Source organism: Acomys minous, assembly GCF_964271855.1.
Source record: "Acomys minous genome assembly, chromosome: 3".
Lineage (NCBI taxonomy): Eukaryota > Metazoa > Chordata > Mammalia > Rodentia > Muridae > Acomys > Acomys minous.
Genome location: NC_140485.1, coordinates 31,725,074 through 31,743,149, shown reverse-complemented (window position 1 = coordinate 31,743,149; position 18,076 = coordinate 31,725,074). Strand labels below are relative to the sequence as shown.

General features: G+C 42.6%; 1 long non-coding RNA gene across 5 annotated transcripts in view; it reads right to left on the bottom strand.

Moving 5' to 3' along the window:
• Positions 1 to 17,696, bottom strand: part of LOC311594128 — a 297,973-nt gene extending 280,277 nt beyond the window's left edge. For all 5 annotated transcript variants that reach the window (XR_014777971.1, XR_014777972.1, XR_014777973.1 and 2 more), the window contains exon 1: positions 17,113 to 17,696. This is a non-coding gene — a long non-coding RNA (uncharacterized lncRNA). The remainder of the gene's footprint in view (positions 1 to 17,112) is intronic.
• Between the last annotated feature and the right edge of the window lie 380 nt (positions 17,697 to 18,076).

The window sequence follows — 18,076 nt, the reverse complement described above, 5'->3', positions numbered from 1 at the left end:
CAAGAGTGAAATCTTGTTCTGCATGGACTCTTTCTTTGGAAGAAATACTATGTATATATTAAAGCAATTGCCATAAAGAGATAGATAAGAAGTAAGTAGCAAGAACCATCCAGAGAAGAGAGGGGATGATGTGGTTAGAAGATAAAGGAGACTTTTATTATGATACCAATGGTGGGGCTGGGGGGCACAACCTCACTGAATAACATATAGATAGTGGCCAAGTCTGTTTCCAAAGGCCTGAAGGATCCATGATGTCCTTTTAAAACAGGACTTTTAGGAAGACAGAAGTTGACGGAACAAGAAACGACTGAAGGGTGGCAGTTCCCTCCCTCCCTTCCCTCCTTTTTTATCTTTTTGTGGTCCATAGAATCAAACCTTAGACCTTCACTGGCTAAGCAAGCATCATGTTATTAAGCTACACATGTAGAGCAGCTCTTCAAGGGTCAATTAAGAAGAGCCAGCACTTACTTAAATTTAAAGGATGACACTTTAAGCAAAATGACTGTTTTCTTTACTGAATTCATATGAGCACTAGTCTCTTCCATTATGGGTCTTTCCAGCAAAAATTAGAATATCTTGGTGGGGCTTAATAAGTTTTTTTACCTTCCACGAGTTTTATGGTTAATCTTAATACACTCCTAAATCCAGCAACTGTTGTTGGCACACTGTCTGGTGGCTACCTACCAGCGTAGAATATATACTGATATTTATAGATAGATATCTTTCTGAAATGCTTAAATTATGTTTTCACCATTATAAATCATGGTACATGGTTCACCTTCATAATAATAATGCGTATGCATTGAATGTTTCCGCCATGCCAGCTGGATGCTAAGTTTATGCATCAGGACAAATTGTTAAGAGGTAAGATTACTGTGATAATTTGTGTGTATTTTAAGGGTTTGGATGCTTATTTCTAACCTGCCCTGCCAAAAGATTAGCTCTGTGGACATTCCATGTTTTTATGACAGAAGAGCACTCGTGGCTATGTTACATGGAGACCAGCACGCAGCTATCGACTCAGAAAGCACTCTCAAACAGCTGCTTATTCAAGAGACTTAAAAAAGATAAAGCCGTGTCCTGGCTCCCACTTGGGATCTTAGCTGCTATTGTTTCTAAAAGTAGCACTCCTGAGTGGTGGCTTCCAGGAATGTCTACCCAGACTGAGCCGCAAAGACGGTTGGCTGTCTCTGAGAACTGGCACATCTCACACGTTGTCTCTTCCAGGACCCATCAAGGTATATAGCCGTAGTCAAGGGAACACAGGAGTGTGGGATTCCTGGGCCCAAGATTTTTTTTTTCAAATACAATTTGACAGAAGATAGAAAAATGCTCTGATATCAGAAAGAAAAGAAAAAGTAACGACCTATATAAGTGGCCAGGTTTTGAAATAGTTAATGCAAGCCTAGAAAATATAATTAGGCAGGCACAGAGGAGTCATCCAGTGAGGGAGAGAGATGCCTTTTCTTCTGTGGCAGTTTGAATGAGAATGAGCCCCCCCCCCCCATAGGCTCATGTATTTGAGTGAGAATGGTCCCCAGTGAGCGGAACTGTTTGGGAAGGATTAAGAGGTATGGCCTTATCACTGGGGGCAGGCCTCCATAGCATTCTCAGTTAGCTCTCCCTGCCTCATGCTCTGTCTCAAGATGTAAGCTCTCAGCTACTGCCCCAGCACCATGCCCATCTGCCTGCTGGCATACTCCCCACCAAGATTGCCATAGACTAACCCCCTGGAGCTGTGAGCCCAAATTAAACACTTTCTTTTATAAGTTCTATTGGTGATGTTGTTTTGTTTTGTTTTGTTTTGTTTTGTTTTGATAGAAGTTGAAAAGTAGCTAAGACATCTTATCCTTTTCATAAATTTCTGTTGTGCGCCATTTATGGAGAGCTTCAGCTTATATTCGTCCTGTATTTATAATACCTTAGCCATGAGATGGGGCAGAGAAGCCACTTGGATGGGTGGCATTTACCTATGTAAAGCCAGTGGAAGGTAAGTTTTAGCCACCTAAAGAGACATGCTTATATGATAGGGGCAAAGCTTTATAGTATTTATGTTTAAAGACCAAGGCACTGCATTTTCAAAGAAATCATGGAGGATTTGATCCAGGAAGTAAAGTGTGGGCTGGATTCACCTGGACTTGAAGCAATGTGTAACCACTTGTTATAAAGAGGAATTCTTTTGAAACTGGGATAAAATTTCTCCTTACATAGCTTCTAAAAACCTTTAAAGAACACAATAGAGTGAGGACTATGAGCAATTTCAGTACATATTATCCAGTTTCTATTAGTTTATAAATCAGAAAACTAAGGCATCAAAAAGCTAGACCATGGATGGGGCAATACCTGACTGCAAACCAGGAGTTGACTACGCTTTCTTTTCTTTCCCTCTTAGCCCTTCTAAACAACTCTAAGAATTTGCAGTCTCCAAATATAAGTGTTCTTACTTTGAGGCAAAGAACTAGATGGGATACAGAAACTACTAAGTAAAGGTGTGTCTTTCTCCTCTCTGTCTACATGCTCCTCTCACATGGTAAATGTAAATACTCTCATCCTTCAAAGAACTGGTTGGAGGTTTTTGCTGTGGCTCCCATGGCTGTGTTGCTCAGAGCAGCTGTCCCTCCTCATGTGGGTTTTAGCAAAGCTGGTGTTGGAGTCAGTTGGCACGTGGGAGCACAATGAAGAGGCAAGGGGACAGGACGTTTCTCACAGTTCTGATAAGGAAGGTTAGGGACCATGACAAAGATATATACATGAAGCTGGCTAGCATTGAGGCTGCCACTCACTGGTGGCCCACTAGACTAAGATGTGTGAGGTGCTGGCTTGAGTGGGCACAGCGTGCAGGAGGACACTGTTCTGAGTAAAGGGAACCAAAAGAGCTCGGGGTTGATCTAAGAAGCAATATAGCCAGGCTAAGAAATTCTGCTGCAGATGTTTTCTGCTGCAGCCACCTTGCCCACCTGAAACCAGGTGTGGTCCTCAATGAACGTTCACGGTGGCTGCTGAATAAGAACACTTGTACCTGGACCTCGGGACACCTAGGATCAAGTTCTGGCTTTCACAGTGGCCTTGGGGAACTCACTTTCCTGAGCCTCTTTCATCATTGGTACATGGAAGGCATGGGCTAAATTACGTCTTTGGCAGGTATGGATACTTAAGTTTGCCAAGCTCTGCCTTAGCACAGGAACTGCCCCTGTCCAACTCCATCATCTATGTAATTACAGTGTGACCACATGATTTACCACCATATGGGTCAAGTCTGACCCTGACCGGTATTAGTCAAGGCAGAGGCATTCCTAAGCTGAGCCAACAAGAGATTCCTTTTTTTTCCCAATGAGTTTCAGAACTGGCCTCTTTCTGGTGTCTGGAGCTGAGACTGACTATACAGACCTGCAGCTAGTTGGTAGCCATCTTCGGCAATTTGATATGAGTGCCAAACAGAGCCGGGAAGAAGGGAAGAGGGATGCAGTCATTGCATAAAATAGTGAGGCAGGCTCTCTTTCAGATCTGTGATTCCAGGTGAATCTGGGCAGTGGTGCATCTCTGGTCTTTATGTGACATGATCCTACAGAATCCTTGTGCTATTATTAAACTCTTTAGTCAGAAAATTAAGCCAGCCACTTGGCCAATAAATTATCTATTAGTTGTGATAAAAAGATCTATGTCCAGTACCTTCACACTTCTCCTGCATGCCCAATCATGTTCAAGGTTTGAAGGGTTGTTAAGACAGCTTAAGGAAAGGCACCAGGAGCCTTCCACATCACAGGAAATGATTTAACTGAAACCAACTTAAAGAGAGTATATCTGCCAAAAGGACAGGTCTAAGAATGGAGACCTGGACTGTTTTATGTAAGCACATCGCGAAGTCCAAGGAAGTATTATTCTACCTGACTGTGAAAGTATAGACAGAAAACAGGCTGGATGGCCTGGAAGGCAGGCTGGATGGCCTGGAGGGCAGGCTGGATGGCCTGGAGGGCAGGCTGGAAGGCAGGCACACTCCCTGCCACTATTTAAATTTCTGGTGTTTGGCTGCATATGCTTTTTTTAAACTTTACTTTTACTTTTTAAAAAAGGATTAAAATATTTGTCTGCTGCCTCCTTCAGCTTGAGCTTGATATGAACACTGCACTCGCTGTATCTTTTGCCCAGGCGGGAAACAAAGGGTTCCATACCCACAAAAGGTCAGAGCAAAGGTCTTGGTAAAGAGTGAAAGGGGTACAAAGAATAGACATGTTAGAAATATCCTAAGCCAAATTATAAGTGGCAAGTAACTGTATAGTATGTTTACAGTTTACCTTCATGCTCACAATTCATGCCCCCACATTTTTCTCACTGTGTAGTGGAAGAAGAGCTTTGCGCTTCCAGCGAGTAAGCTTGCTGCAGATTTTAATGGTCTGTATGGAAGCAGCAGCGCTGGAATGGAATCAGGAGCCCATTTCCCTGGGACCCTGAGATAAAGGCCTTTGCAACGGAGTGTGGGGAAACCTTTGATGTGCTGTGGATCTGAATTTTCATCCTGGTGGGTGATGGAGAGCCAGAAGGCCTGCTTGCCTGCACCCTGTACTACTCTGGTGCCTGAGAACCATAGTCTCCAGTAACTGGCTCATTTGTCTCCATGTGTGGGTCTGTGTTGTGATTGGCAGCTGTCACTGATCTGACAAGAGCACATGTTTAGTGCGGCCTCTGAAGGAACACAGAAGTCCTAATTTGACACACGCAGCAAAGACCAAGTGGCCTCATGGCCCCAGTGGTTTTCGGAAGAGGCTGGAAGAGTCTCTGGAGGTACACAGAGCTACATTCACTGAAATGCAGGGGAAATATAAAAACTCTATATTCTGTTTGCTCTTCATTGCACTCATTTTTAAAAACTTTTACTTTAGAGGCTTTTAAAAAAACAATTAAAATAACATATTACTACAATTAAAATAGCACATTACTAGAACAATATGTTTTTAGTGTTTGTACTTGATTTTATTTACTTATTTTAAGGTTCTCAATGGGCATATAACTTATTTTTGAATGATCTTGGAATAGGCAAAGTCACATTGTGTTACTAATGTTAGATTTGGTCAGAATCAGAAAATATTAATCCAAGTCCTATGGTGCTTTTACTCACTTAGGCAGTCTTGGGTAAATCCTTCATCCGGATTCTTAGTTTTTACCTTCACTAAATAGATTTATGAAGCTTCGTGATCTTATGCACACAGGACTGAATATGTGGCCCACAAAATCTTAAATAGTATATAAGTTTCAGTTTCTACCACTGAACACTTTTTTAAAATTCACTATATAAATATTCTAGGTTATCGTTAATAGACATGTACAGGGAAATATTCAAATCTATAAAATAAGTTTGGTTAAGGTATGAAATAGTCTAGTCTAATTTGAGGGTAATAATTATTCCTCAGATAGTTTCAGTAGAAGAAAGCTTCTCTTTTTTGCTATTGTTATCTCAACATCTGCTCTGTTTCATTTTAATCCATGGCTTTATAAAGAGACATCCAAATAACATCATTCACAAAATACTCTCCAAAGAATTACATGGCCAAAAAGGAGAAAACTCTGGCAAGAAACTGCACCCAAATACACTGGTTTAAGCTTTTATACTATTTTTATTTTGCATTAATTTTTTAAATGAATGGTCTAAATTTAAGCCATATAGGAAGGAAAGAAAATAGAAAATGGGTAGAAAGAAAAGCTCTATCTGCGCCCTAATCTTTGTTTTGAGACAAATCCCCATACTATCAGAGGGAGCCTAAGTACCACTGACTCAGAAAATGGGGTTCCGTCCTTGATGCTGCTGACACTGTGAGCCAGATAATTTGCTGCAGTGAGGGGCTGCCCTTAGGAGTGTCTCTGGCTTTTTCTCATTAGATGCCAGTGACATTTCCTCCCACCCACCCCTTGAGCTGTGACAACTAAAAATATTTCCCAGTCATCACCAAATGTACCAAATGTCCTCTGGGTGTGTGTGGTGGTGAAGGGGGTGTGGGGGGTCGGGACGTGGGGGTGTGGGGGGTGGGAGTGGGAGCTATGCAGAGAGGAAATGCTCCCAGCACTCAGATGAAATGGTCTCCTACTATCTTTTCTATTGTAATAAAGTAAGTGGGTCCAGTGAAGACTCAATTTTGAATTTTATAATGACCCTTTCAGAATGTCTCAAGGACACACTTACTAATTACTTAGGAAGTTTGCATTCGACCCACAAGCAGCCATGAGGTGCTAAGTGTAAGTCTTTCTTTGAAGAGTTCGGGTTCAGCTTCTGTGGACTGTAGCATGGTGAGGTGAGAAGGTCACCATTTCCTTCTCTACACTCACCATTGGCTTTCTTCTCCCTTCTGTTTTTCCTCCTCGACCATCACTTTTCATTTCTCTCTACGTCCCTTTTGTGGGTTCTTCCCTCTCTGATACTGTTTTAGTTATACTCTCGTCATGAAGACCCAGCATTGTGGTCATGAAACCAGATGGCCTAGCTTTGAATCAGAGCTTTGCTGCTTTCGTGTTGTGAAACCCACTTGAGCTTACTTAACCTCCATCTGCTTTCGTTTCCTTCCCTCCAAGATGAGGATGAGTACAAGAATATCTCTGTGGTGAGATGAACGTGACCGTATATGAAGCAAACCGGGCTAGTGGTGAGTGTCCAACATTAGATTCTGTATTGCCTGCCTTTCCAACAGCATAGAGTATGAGTCCCACTTTTGGGGTCCAGCCACTCACCTGTATCTCTCTGGAGTTGTTGCTCATTACTGCCCTGGGAAAGAAGACACTGGGTCCCTGTTTTTAGGAGCAGACTTAATGACTTTGTGCTGGGGCAACATTATAACAAATACACTATGGCTACTTCATTATAAGGCAAGGATACAGCTCAGGAAACTGAGGCAAAGAAATCTATGAGAATCAGGTAAATCATAAAGCTCATTGAAGAAGAAATATAAATGACATTAAAGCTGGTAATTAAGGAAGTACAAAAAGAAAATCAGCAATAGAGTATTTGCGTATGAGTTATATTAATAAAAATTAAGAAAGATCAATATCCTTGATGTGTGTGAATGTAGAGAAAAAATACTGCCACCGTTACTCATGAGAAAATAATTGGTTTCTTTAAAAAGACATGCTTTAGAGGGAGGGCCATGTAGTTCTATTTTTAATTAAAATGTTTATTCTCAAGTCAACTGTAGCAGTTTACATGTAGGAAGCTGAGGCGGGTCTACTCTGAAGTTCAAAGCCATGGGCTACATGGCAAGGAAGAGCCTGTCACAAAAATTAAAAGAAAAGAAAAAGAAAAAAAAATTCTTCCTCTTTAACTTAGGAACGCCACTAAGCCATACTGATAAATGAACTGCAACAGCTACTGTAAATTTTTCTAGAGAGAAATCTTTGCCTTCAAGTATAAGTATACTTTAAGATAAGCATACAGGATATTTGTGAGAGTGCTGTTTCTGACAGGAAAAATTAAAACCTACTAATAAGCAATGACTGATGTAGAAACAGATGAATAAACAGATGCAGGTACCTTACTGTATAACCACACTATAAAACTGGTTAAAAGAGTAAACACTGCTTATAAAGCATGCACACGATATGGTATGATAGTGGTATAAGCAAATGCATGTTTGTTGCATACACATTTGGGTATATAGGAAAGGTTCTAAATTCATATAGTCTCAACCGCCAGCTTGGAAAAATGAAGACTCAGTGTCCGCTGACTGCAGTAATTTCTGACAGAGTTCCTAGTGCTTACATGGAGCACTTGATTTAATTTTAAAAGCAGTTTAGTATCATTTTCTTTGCTCTCTTGGACTCCTGGGAGTGAGAGGTGTAACTTGTTTCTTTTCCTGTCTCTGTAATAAATGACCCTGACAAAAGCAACTTAAGGGAGAAAGGGCTTCTTTCCCCTCGCAGTTCCAGGATCCAGGTTCTCATGGGCAGGAAGTGCTAGCTGCTGGAGTGTGAGGCATCTGGTTCCATCACACATGTAGTTTGCCAGCAGAGAATGGTGAATACTTGTGCTCACATCATTTTCGTGTTTTGTGTAGTCCAGGATCCCAGCCCCGGGCATGGTGAACAGGCCTTCTCATTTCAATTAACCTAATCAAGATAATCCCTACAGCCATGCCTAGAGGTTACCCTAACATAGACAATCTCTCTCTATGTGCCAATGGCTTAGCCCCCTAAGTGAGTCTAGTCTTATCATGTGGACAATTAATACTAAACATCAGCGGATAGAAAACTCATATAAACTTTCGAGTCCATTAAATCTGAGTTGAGGTCATTGCGATCTCTCCATTTGATATTATTTTGTGTTTTTTAAAATTATTGTTTAAGCCAGGCGGTGGTGGCGCACGCCTTTAATCCCAGCACTCGGGAGGCAGGCGGATCTCTGTAAGTTTGAGGCCAGCCTGGTCTACAAATTAAGTCCAGGACAGCCAAGGCTACACCAGGAAACCCTGTCTCAAAAAACCAAAAGAAAAAAAAATTATTGTTTAGAGTTATATATGATGTCTCAGGCTCACATGATCTTCCTTCAGATTTTTAGTTCATAATATGTGATTTCTACCTCTACTAATATTGTTGAGATATTTAGCAGCATAGTTATTTAGGGAAGACAGAATATGTTTAGAATGTAAGTTTCCTGGTCTTCCTTTCTTTCCTTTTTTTTGGGGGGGAGGATGAGTAAAACAGGGTCTCAGTCTGGCCTCAAATGTGTATGCACCTGAGGCTGGACCTGGATCTCAATATGGAACCAAGGCTGGTTTAAAAACTGGCAGCAGCCAGGCGTGGTGGCCAACGCCCATAAACCCAGCATGTGGGGAGGCAGAGGTAGGTGGAATTCTGTGAGTGCAAGGCCAGCCTGGTCTACAAAGTGAGTCCAGAACAGCCAAGGCTACACAGAGAAACCCTGTCTCAGAAACAAAACAAACCAAAGCAAACAAAAATCCCTGACAGCAATTCTACTGCCTCTGCCTTCAAGTACTGGTCACTACACCCAGCTTAAGGCTCCTGGCTCCTTAATTTGATATTGAGAACATACACTGGGAACTTAAGAACATTGTTTTTTAATGACTAGAGATCCCACAAAGATATAGCTAGTGCAGAAAATTTACACGCACTTAGAAGAAAAGAGAAACAGAAGGCCCAGTGCAAAGAGCACTGAGATGGATGTAGGAGAGTCCAGGCAGGTGGCCTTGAACATTCAAAAGCAATACAAAAGACAACTATTGGCAGCCAGGATCTAGGAATCAAAGGAAAACCACATTTAATTATGTAAGAGGTTACTTTCTCTGCATGTTTGAGCACTAGATTAGGGATTGCTGAGCTAAGCCAAAAGGGATGGATATGAAAAACAACTGGCAGAAAATACAACTGAGGAAAAAAAACAAACAAACAAACCACAAGCTGGCTACATCCACACTTAGAGGTCACCGTATGGTACCTGACATTCTCCATGGTTGATCATTACATCCTGAGGGCAGGCTGAGAGGAGAGGCACCATGGCAGTGTTATTTTGGGAGGGCCTCACCCTCAGTGTTGTGGCCCTGGGTGTCTGAAAGCACAGGAGAAAGGAGAAGCACACGCTCGTCAGCTCTCTCGGGCCCCGTTGGCCCTTGGGAAGCTGAGTCTACACAAACAGCAGTCAGCACTTTTTCCTGTACACATTCTCTGTGAGCACATGGATGCAGCCAAGTTCAAGGATGGATTTTCACTTCCTTGTTCTTATTTATGTTTCACAATAATGCTTCATGGTAACTGACTTTCTTGGCTTTGTTTTGTGAAGCAAAGCCAGTCGCTCCCATGAAACGTTTCACTCGTAGCTCTTCGCTTACAGTCCTTCCCAGCTGGCATCTCCTTACCAGTTGATGTCTTCACTAGACTGTAAGTTTCTTGAAGGCAAGAACTGTATTTTTCTCCAGCACAAACTTGGTATTAACAAGAATATCTCAACAAATGAACTCTCCTGATAGGTAGATCTGGGAGTTTATAAAGAGAAACCGATCCTTTGACAGTTAAGCCAAAATACAGCTCTAGGAAAATTTTCGGTGCCTGGTATGTTTTCAGAAGGGTCTGCATATTACAGTCTTGTAATATAAGATATGTATTAAAAGTGAAGGTGGTAAAGATAATTTTTAAGAAATGCAGAGCCCAGGCATGGTAGTTGCTACAACTAAATGAGCTATTGCAAGTAATTTTTAAGCAAATGATATTTTAGATGTATGAAAAGTAAAGGAAAATGGGGACTAGCAAGATGGCTCAGTGTGTAGGTGGACTTGCTATGCAAGGATGATGAGCTGAATTTGATCCTTGGAAGGGCAGACCAGCTCCTTAAACTTGTCTTCCAATCTCCATACATGTTCTGTGGCATGCATGTGCTCATACACAAGCACAAAGTCATGCTATAATACTGAATTTTTTTTATATGATTATAGTACAGATGCTATAACGTTGGATGAAGTGCTAGACTTCCTCCACTTCTTTTTTGTGTAGCCTTGAAACTAAGCTCTGCAGAGAAGGTTGGCCACGAACTCAGATCTACCTGTCTCTGCCTCCCGAGTGCTGTGTTCCACTACCATCCAACTACCTGCCAGGCTTTCTAATGACATCCTTTTATTTGAGTGGGCAGGAACCCCAGAATTAAAAGTTGTCCGATGATGAGTAATGAATTGCAGCAGTCACAATAACTTCTGACAAATACCCAGTGGATATCTCATTTCATAAATTCCCTTAGAAATAAACTGATACATCTGAATATTGAAATTTTATAAAAGCATGAGGAGGATAGATAATGAAATATAGACACTAAGCAAATGTAGTTAAGAATAGTCCCATGGCCTAAAAGAAGAATAGCTACACACTGCTACGATGTGGGCTGGGCCAAATATTTGCAGAAAGCAATTTTATTTTTTCCAAATTAACTATAAATCATTTTGTAGAAGCAGGCAGGAGACTTAAAACCATAAGCACAGTGAGGCAGGTAGGAAGAGGCTGTTTATAGGGTGTGGCATTGCTTGGCAAGGGACCCAGAAGGAAGTCTGGGACAACTCAACAAAGGAAGGAAACATGAAATAAACAAAGATTGGCTAAAACCCAGGAGGCAAATAGGGTGTGAAGTGTTGTAGGGCCTTTGATAAAGAGCTTTGGAGCTGAGAGTGACTCTGGTGTAAAGGAAAAACAGTGTCTGCTTGGACTTTCAGCCTTAGAAGAAAAAAGATGGTTCTTTATGGTGAAATGGTGATTGGCCAATTGTCACTAGACCTGGTGACTTTTAATGATTTGCTTTCAGGTTTTCATGAGTATGATACACTATGTAGTCCAGGCTGTTCTAGAACTTTTTATGTAGACCAGGCTGGCCTTGAAATCACAGACATCCATATGCATTCACCTCCTGAGTGCTGGGATTAAAGGGGTGCATCAGCACACCCAGCTTGTATGAGTATTTTTATTATATAAAAGTACATACAATAGTACAATAGATTTCCAAAATGGACAGACATATGTAGGGATGCCACATTTGTTTCAAGTGAGAAAGCCCTAACAGTGAACTTATTACCTGCTAGGCATATGACATCTTTTACTAACTGAATGTTCGCCTTGTGCTTGCAGACTGTGGAGTCCCTGTGTGGGCTTACAGCAGCCCTGTGGATCCTGCCACACGGCAGCTGCTTCAAGACTCATCAGCAGTAAAGTTTTTTAATTTTGCATAGTCTTTCTTTTCTTTTTCTTTCTTTTTATTTGGGGGTGGGGGGATGGGGCACGGAGACAAGATCTTAGTCTATAGGCCAGGGTGGCTTGGGATTCACTACGTTAGCTCAGGCTGGCCTCAAACACAAGGCAAGACTTTTGTTTCAGTATTCCAGTGCTGAGGTTATAGAAACATACTGTCACATCTGGCTACCTCATAGAGACTATTACAATAGGTTTTTTTTTTGGTTCCTGGTCTTTAGTCTTACAGTATAACTATGGAAACATAGGAAACTAAAAGGCAGGGTAGGCAAAATGGCTCAGTGGGTAAAGAGGCTTGCCTCCAAGTCCTGTGAGCTGAGTTCCATCCCTGACCCCCTCATGATGGAAGGGGTGAACCCCCAAGAGTTGTCCTCTAACCCCCACACATGTGTCTCCGCCATCACAACAGACAGCAATAAACATTCAAAACAGTTAGATAGTACAAGATGCTCTTTAAAAGAAATAACAGTTTCCTTGCAAATACTAGTATTTCCTTTCTTGCTTTTCTTCCACCTCTATCAATTAAATGTCTACATTCTGAATTTGAATTACAATCCCACATGTATGCACACATACCTTGTCTACCAGGTAAAGAGCTATTACATATAGCAATGGTGCACATAAATGAATAGTCTTTAAGCTTTCTTTTTTTTTTTTAAGTTTAATAGACAACTGGGTAATTACAATAAAATATAGAATTGTAAGGAACTCCAAATGTGTTGTGCTAGCATTACAGAGCTTTACACAACTCCAGCAAGGAGTGCTCAAATTAAATTCTAACATAATATTACAGAGGTAGATTTTAGAGAAAAGGAGGAATGAGGGACTGTGTCAGCTTTATTTCATATTGCTGGGTGGGCACTGAAGGGAGGAAACGTTTACCTCAGCTCACAGCTCCTACAGTCCATCCCGGTGGTGAGGGCGTGGCAGCAGGCATTTGAAGCAGCCAGTCACGTGTGACCACAGTCAGGAAGCAGAGATGATGAACACTAATGCTCAGCAAGCTCTCTCCTTTCTATGCAACACAGACCCCGAGTCCACCTGATGGCAATCATTCCCACATCAGCTAACACATCTAGAAAACCCCTCACTGCTGTCCCCAGAGGGCTGGCTGGTGCCTACTCTGCCCAGCTGACAATATTAAACATCACAGGGAGGCACAGTTGACACACTGAGCTCTAGGACCGCAGGAAACTAGGTATGCAGTGTCTGCATGCAGAGGTGAGGTAAGACCAGGTACCCGGGGCTCTAAGGCACAGGCTGGAACTAAGCAGCGGGCAGACGGAATACCTGCAAAGGCTCTGTTTGTAGGGACTGGAAAAGGAACGAGATTAGTGAAAGGATGACCTTACATTTTCATATTCTCAGAGTTTGGACAAGTCTGAGACACAGTGTTTCCGGCCAATGTTAGCAAAGGACATTCTTACCCTTGGATTATCTTTTGTATCATGGCTTCTCAAACACCAGTGTGCAGATGAGTTACCTGGGGAATATTGTTAAGTAAAAACTTCAATTAAGTAAGGGTGGGGTGGAGACTAGGAGCCCACATTTCTAACCAACTTCAGGTGATGCTTTGCAGCTCTGAGTAGCAAGGATGGATGCTTGAAGTATTTTTATAAAACAAATAAGTCAGAGAATTTATGATCCCCAACAAAGATACTGCTTGCAGGCTTATCAAAGACCTTAATTATGAAACTATCCTTTTCGTCACCTTTAGTGGATAAAAATGAACAAGTACACAAAAAGACAGAACCCAGTGTCTTGGATTCAGCCAGGAAGAACACATTTGAAAGAATAATCATTGTTACATGCCCATTTTAATAATAAGATAAGTCCCTATATTATTCGTAGCAACACATCTACACACTAAAGTGTCCTAGAAAGCTTCCTGTGAAAATAGACATGTTCTGTAGCTGCCTGTCTACTAAGCACATGTGTCTATTGAACACTTGAAATATCCCTGGTACACCCCAGGAATAAATAGCCACACATGGCTACCAGCCATCATGATCATTAATGTTGCTGGCATCACCCAAAGACGCCAGATACCAAGAAGCTTTTGCCTTCTGATGAAGTATTCTTGCTACTAAGACTCTAATTTAACCACTAATTTATAAAAAGAGGCCCCAGGAGCCTCTGGGCCCCACCCTGATTGCTAATGGAGCATAAAGTAACTTGAGGCCCATAGAAGGCGACTGAAAACAAGCAGAGAATTTTATCTCCCTTTTATCTAAAGGTGGCATTCTCTTGCCAAAGCATCATCCAAAAGAATAATGACTCAAAATAGAAGCAATTCCTACCTAGGAGCCCATGTTTGAAATAGTCTATAAAATACTGAAATATATAGATAGGAGAGAGAGGGAGGGGGGAGGGAGGGGGGAGGAAGGGAAGGAGGAATGGTGGGAAGAGAAGGGAGGTGGCTTTGAAGTATGTGATTTCATTTGCAGCTCTAACTGCACGTTTACTACTTTACAAACCCCTGACAAGTAGCTTAACTTCCCTGATTTTCAATTCCCAAGCCTCTGTAAACTGGAGCTGGTAAGGATCCTTACTGGGCAAAGACATTAGGAAGTTAAGGTCCCACAGGACACTAAAATGCTACACAAAGGTTAATGAGCCCTCACTAGAAGGGAAGTCGATGCTATAAAACAAAAATCTGAGAACTACCTAGAATCTTTTCTTAATACTGTTAATAAATTTGTATTGCACGCACACAGCCTTAGACATCTCTTATGATTCATATTAGACCTTCGAGTCTGTTGTACGGGAACACAACCTTCACAGAACAGGAATGCTGCAGCCATCTGGGGGGGATGGTGGTAGAGGGAGTGCTTTATTTAGTAGCAAGGGTCTGCTAAGCATCCTCCCTGCTAAGATTACACTGAACATAAAGGAAATCGCAGACTGCTCATTTCCCTTGTACTCATCCGAATCTGGTGGAAACTTCCTGTAAAAGGCAGTTATAGCATTAAAAGTAAACTGATTTCACACATACCGGATACAATCAGACTAACAATTGCAGTCCTTAGGGAGAAAAAGAAAATAGCACATTTGCCTTTCCTACTTTACATGAGTTTGGAAGAGCAGGGAAACTCAGTAAAGAAGAGACCCGTGCTAGAGGCAAGGGGACTATTTAGAAATGTGGTTACTGTTTAGTGATTCTGCTGAGGGGTAGGGCTCATTAGCCAACAGATTGATTATACTAGCGAAAGGGAGAGGAAGAAGGAGGGAGAGAGGGGAGAGAGGGGAGAGAGGGGAGAGAAAGACAAAACAAGGGAGGGAGGTGATGGAGGAGAGGGAGAGAGAAGGAGGGAGGAAGGGAGGGAGAGGGAAGAAGGAAGGGGAGAGAGAGGACATTATACAAAGCATATTGCACCAGGAAAACGGAGCTCTTTGAGAACTAGTCTCAAAGTGTAAATTCTGATGACTAACCGCTACAAAGGGGCACCACCACGTTAAGGGGCATTTGGGCAACAGAAGGGAACGAGCCCTTTAAGTACTAAGAGACCCTCACATGTTGGCACAGCTCTCTCCTCTTGGGCTTGCCAAGTGCACAATATCTGCTCAGAGCAAAGAGTACCAGCCATGGGGTGTGTGTGAAATGCTCAACCACCATACAGTCGAGCACAGTAGGGCGTGCGAGGAACTTCTGGTTTCCACCCAGAGTCAAGCTCCATAGCTTAACTTTTATAATGGAGAGAAGCTCCTGGCACAGCGTTCTGCCTCAGCGGCTCTGTTATCGAAAACCACTGTGAAAAACAACACCCCAAAGAGGAAAAGTAGCCTCTGTTTCCAAGTCCTGTTAGGTTTAACCTGGGAGGCAAACAACCATTCATAAAAACCGATAACTAGCAGGAAAGGTCAGTAATGCGTTAGCAATTATGTATAAAGAGTGAAGGCAAAAAGGAAAAGCTCTAAGTTCATAGAAAGATGGTTACTATGGAGTGCAGCGCGGGAAGGCTGGTGAGGGCTGCGGGCAGAGGGCAGGGCACCATTAACTAGCCTTGCCAGTTCGCTCAGTTGCCTTTTGCACTGTTGTGACAACATACCCCAAGAGAAACAATTTAAGAAAGCAACATTTACAGAATCAGGTCATGTCACCCATGCTGGGGAAGACACAGTGGAGGATATTTGAGGCCACTGGTCACATTGCATCTGCAAGAAACAGCAGAGAGTGGTGGGTATTGGTGCGTCACGTGCTTTCTCTTTTGATTCAGTCCAGGACCCCAGACTATAAGACAGTTGCTACTCAGAGCTGACGTGGGCCTTTCTACCTCAGGTAACCAACTGGAAAACCCTTCGGTGGTTCTAGACCCTGTCAAGTTGACAAGCAATGCATTAACCAAACCTGGACTGTTTTACCTGCCTGAAACTTAGAATCCACCTGTGACTTAGCTTTTCTGAAATTACCCCATCCCGGCCTCACTTGACAATTGTGGTTTTGGTCCTCTCTTTTTGGTCCTTGGCACTACCCATAATTACTCCAGTTTCCTTTCTGCTGCTATGACAAATATAACCAAAAGCAATTTAGAGAGAAAATGGTTCATTTGACTTTTAGGTTACAGCCACTATCCTAATGCTGTGACCCTTTAATACATACAAATTTCTCATGTTGTGGTGAGCCCCCCACCCCCACCCCCCAAACCATAATATTATTTTGTTGCTACTTCCTAACTGTGATCTTGCTACTGTTGTGAAAATCTGACAACTGCAACTTTGCTACTGTCATGTAAATATCTTATAGCACTACCTTGGTTGGTGCTAAGTGGTTGTGACTAACTTTCGGAAGCTTAGGACAAGGTACAGAGAGCTGTGGGAACCAGCATCTCTGGCTATCCTCCTTCCTGGGCCCCGCCCAAGAGGAAAACAATGAAGTGGCATTCAAACTTCCCTTCCCTTGATAAACCTCAACTGAGCCTCCTTGACCAGGAGCAACTGCACAGAGCTGGAACTCAAGGTGCAACTGTGATGTCTTCAGTTTCTCCAGGAACGTGAGAGGCTGCTCTTTGGTGCTGGCTGGAGCAGCGGTTTTAGTGGGGGATGCCTTAGGAGACAGCATGTCGAGGCGCTTGCAAAGACTGTGCGAGGAAGACTGTGAAGGACTAAAACAGGCTGCAGACCTGGAGTTATTTCTGGAGGAGGAGGGTCATTGGCCATATTATACACATGCTGATCAGAGTCTCTAGGTTAGGGCCTCATTACTCGCAGGATTGAGGATAGAGTGAGAGGTAATGCACTTGTTTAGTTCCTTCAAGAGTCTGGGCTTGATCCTCAGCACTTTGGAAAAGAAGTACAAACAAACAAACAAACAAACAAATGCACTCACAAAAGGTGATGGGGAAACACCTTTATAATGGAAAACTTCAATATAAAAAATAGTGAAAGAAATACACTTACCTATAGCTGATCTTGCATCATCAATCTCTTCAGTCTTTTATTTTAATGTAACTGTCAGGGGCAGCTCAACTCAGGGGCAGCGTCTGCAGGCCCCACAGCTTGGTCTTCAAAGATGGTCCTATGGTGCAAGCTTGTGTACTTGCAGACACAGATGGGCTGGGTAACGCCGTCAGTTGGTGCCCATTTTTGGAGACTACTGCTCATGCTACCCCGTAGATGAGGGTGTCACCAGGCTCCTCTTGAATGGCTGCTCATGCCTTTGGCAGCCAGGCTTGAGGGCCAGGCTCAGGATCAGAGTTCCACTGAAAGAGTTCTGCCAGCCCAGCCACATCTCCCACCTAGACTAAGAGCAGATTCTGAGCCTGGTGGAACTGCTCCCAGTCCCACTGAGCAGCGAGCTCTGCCTGGAACATCCAGTGTCCTGGAGCATGGGCTCATGGCTGGAGCTTAAAGAACCTGCAGCAGCAGAGGCCTCCTGTCCCACATCACCTGGACATGCCACCTGTCTCTTTCAGCCTTATAGGAACAAATCCCATGTCACAGCAGGGCCTTGACTATGTCTCTTATAGTTCAAGAAATCCAGACACTGGGCTCTGAGCATCCTTCACTTCTGTTCCAGACTTAAAGAAATATCTGTTCCAGTTAAAAATATTTACACACACACACACACACACACACACAGTAAGTAAGTAAGATCATTAAGTGCTGGTATGTGGTGGGAACTACAAATGTTCTCTTAAAATGGACACAAAAAGATCCTAACTAGAAAGAGTTGATGGTTTGGCCAACCACTGTGTCTTGTTCATAGGGCACAGAATAAGCTGAGGGGCATTAATTTAGGCTGTTGACCATATTTTGAGCCTTTCAGTAGCTCTCTGTCTGTGTGAGTGGACAGCACATTGCTTGGTATATGATAAACAAAGACAGTTTTCTCATCTTCCCCAAAAGCATAGTCTGGTGACTT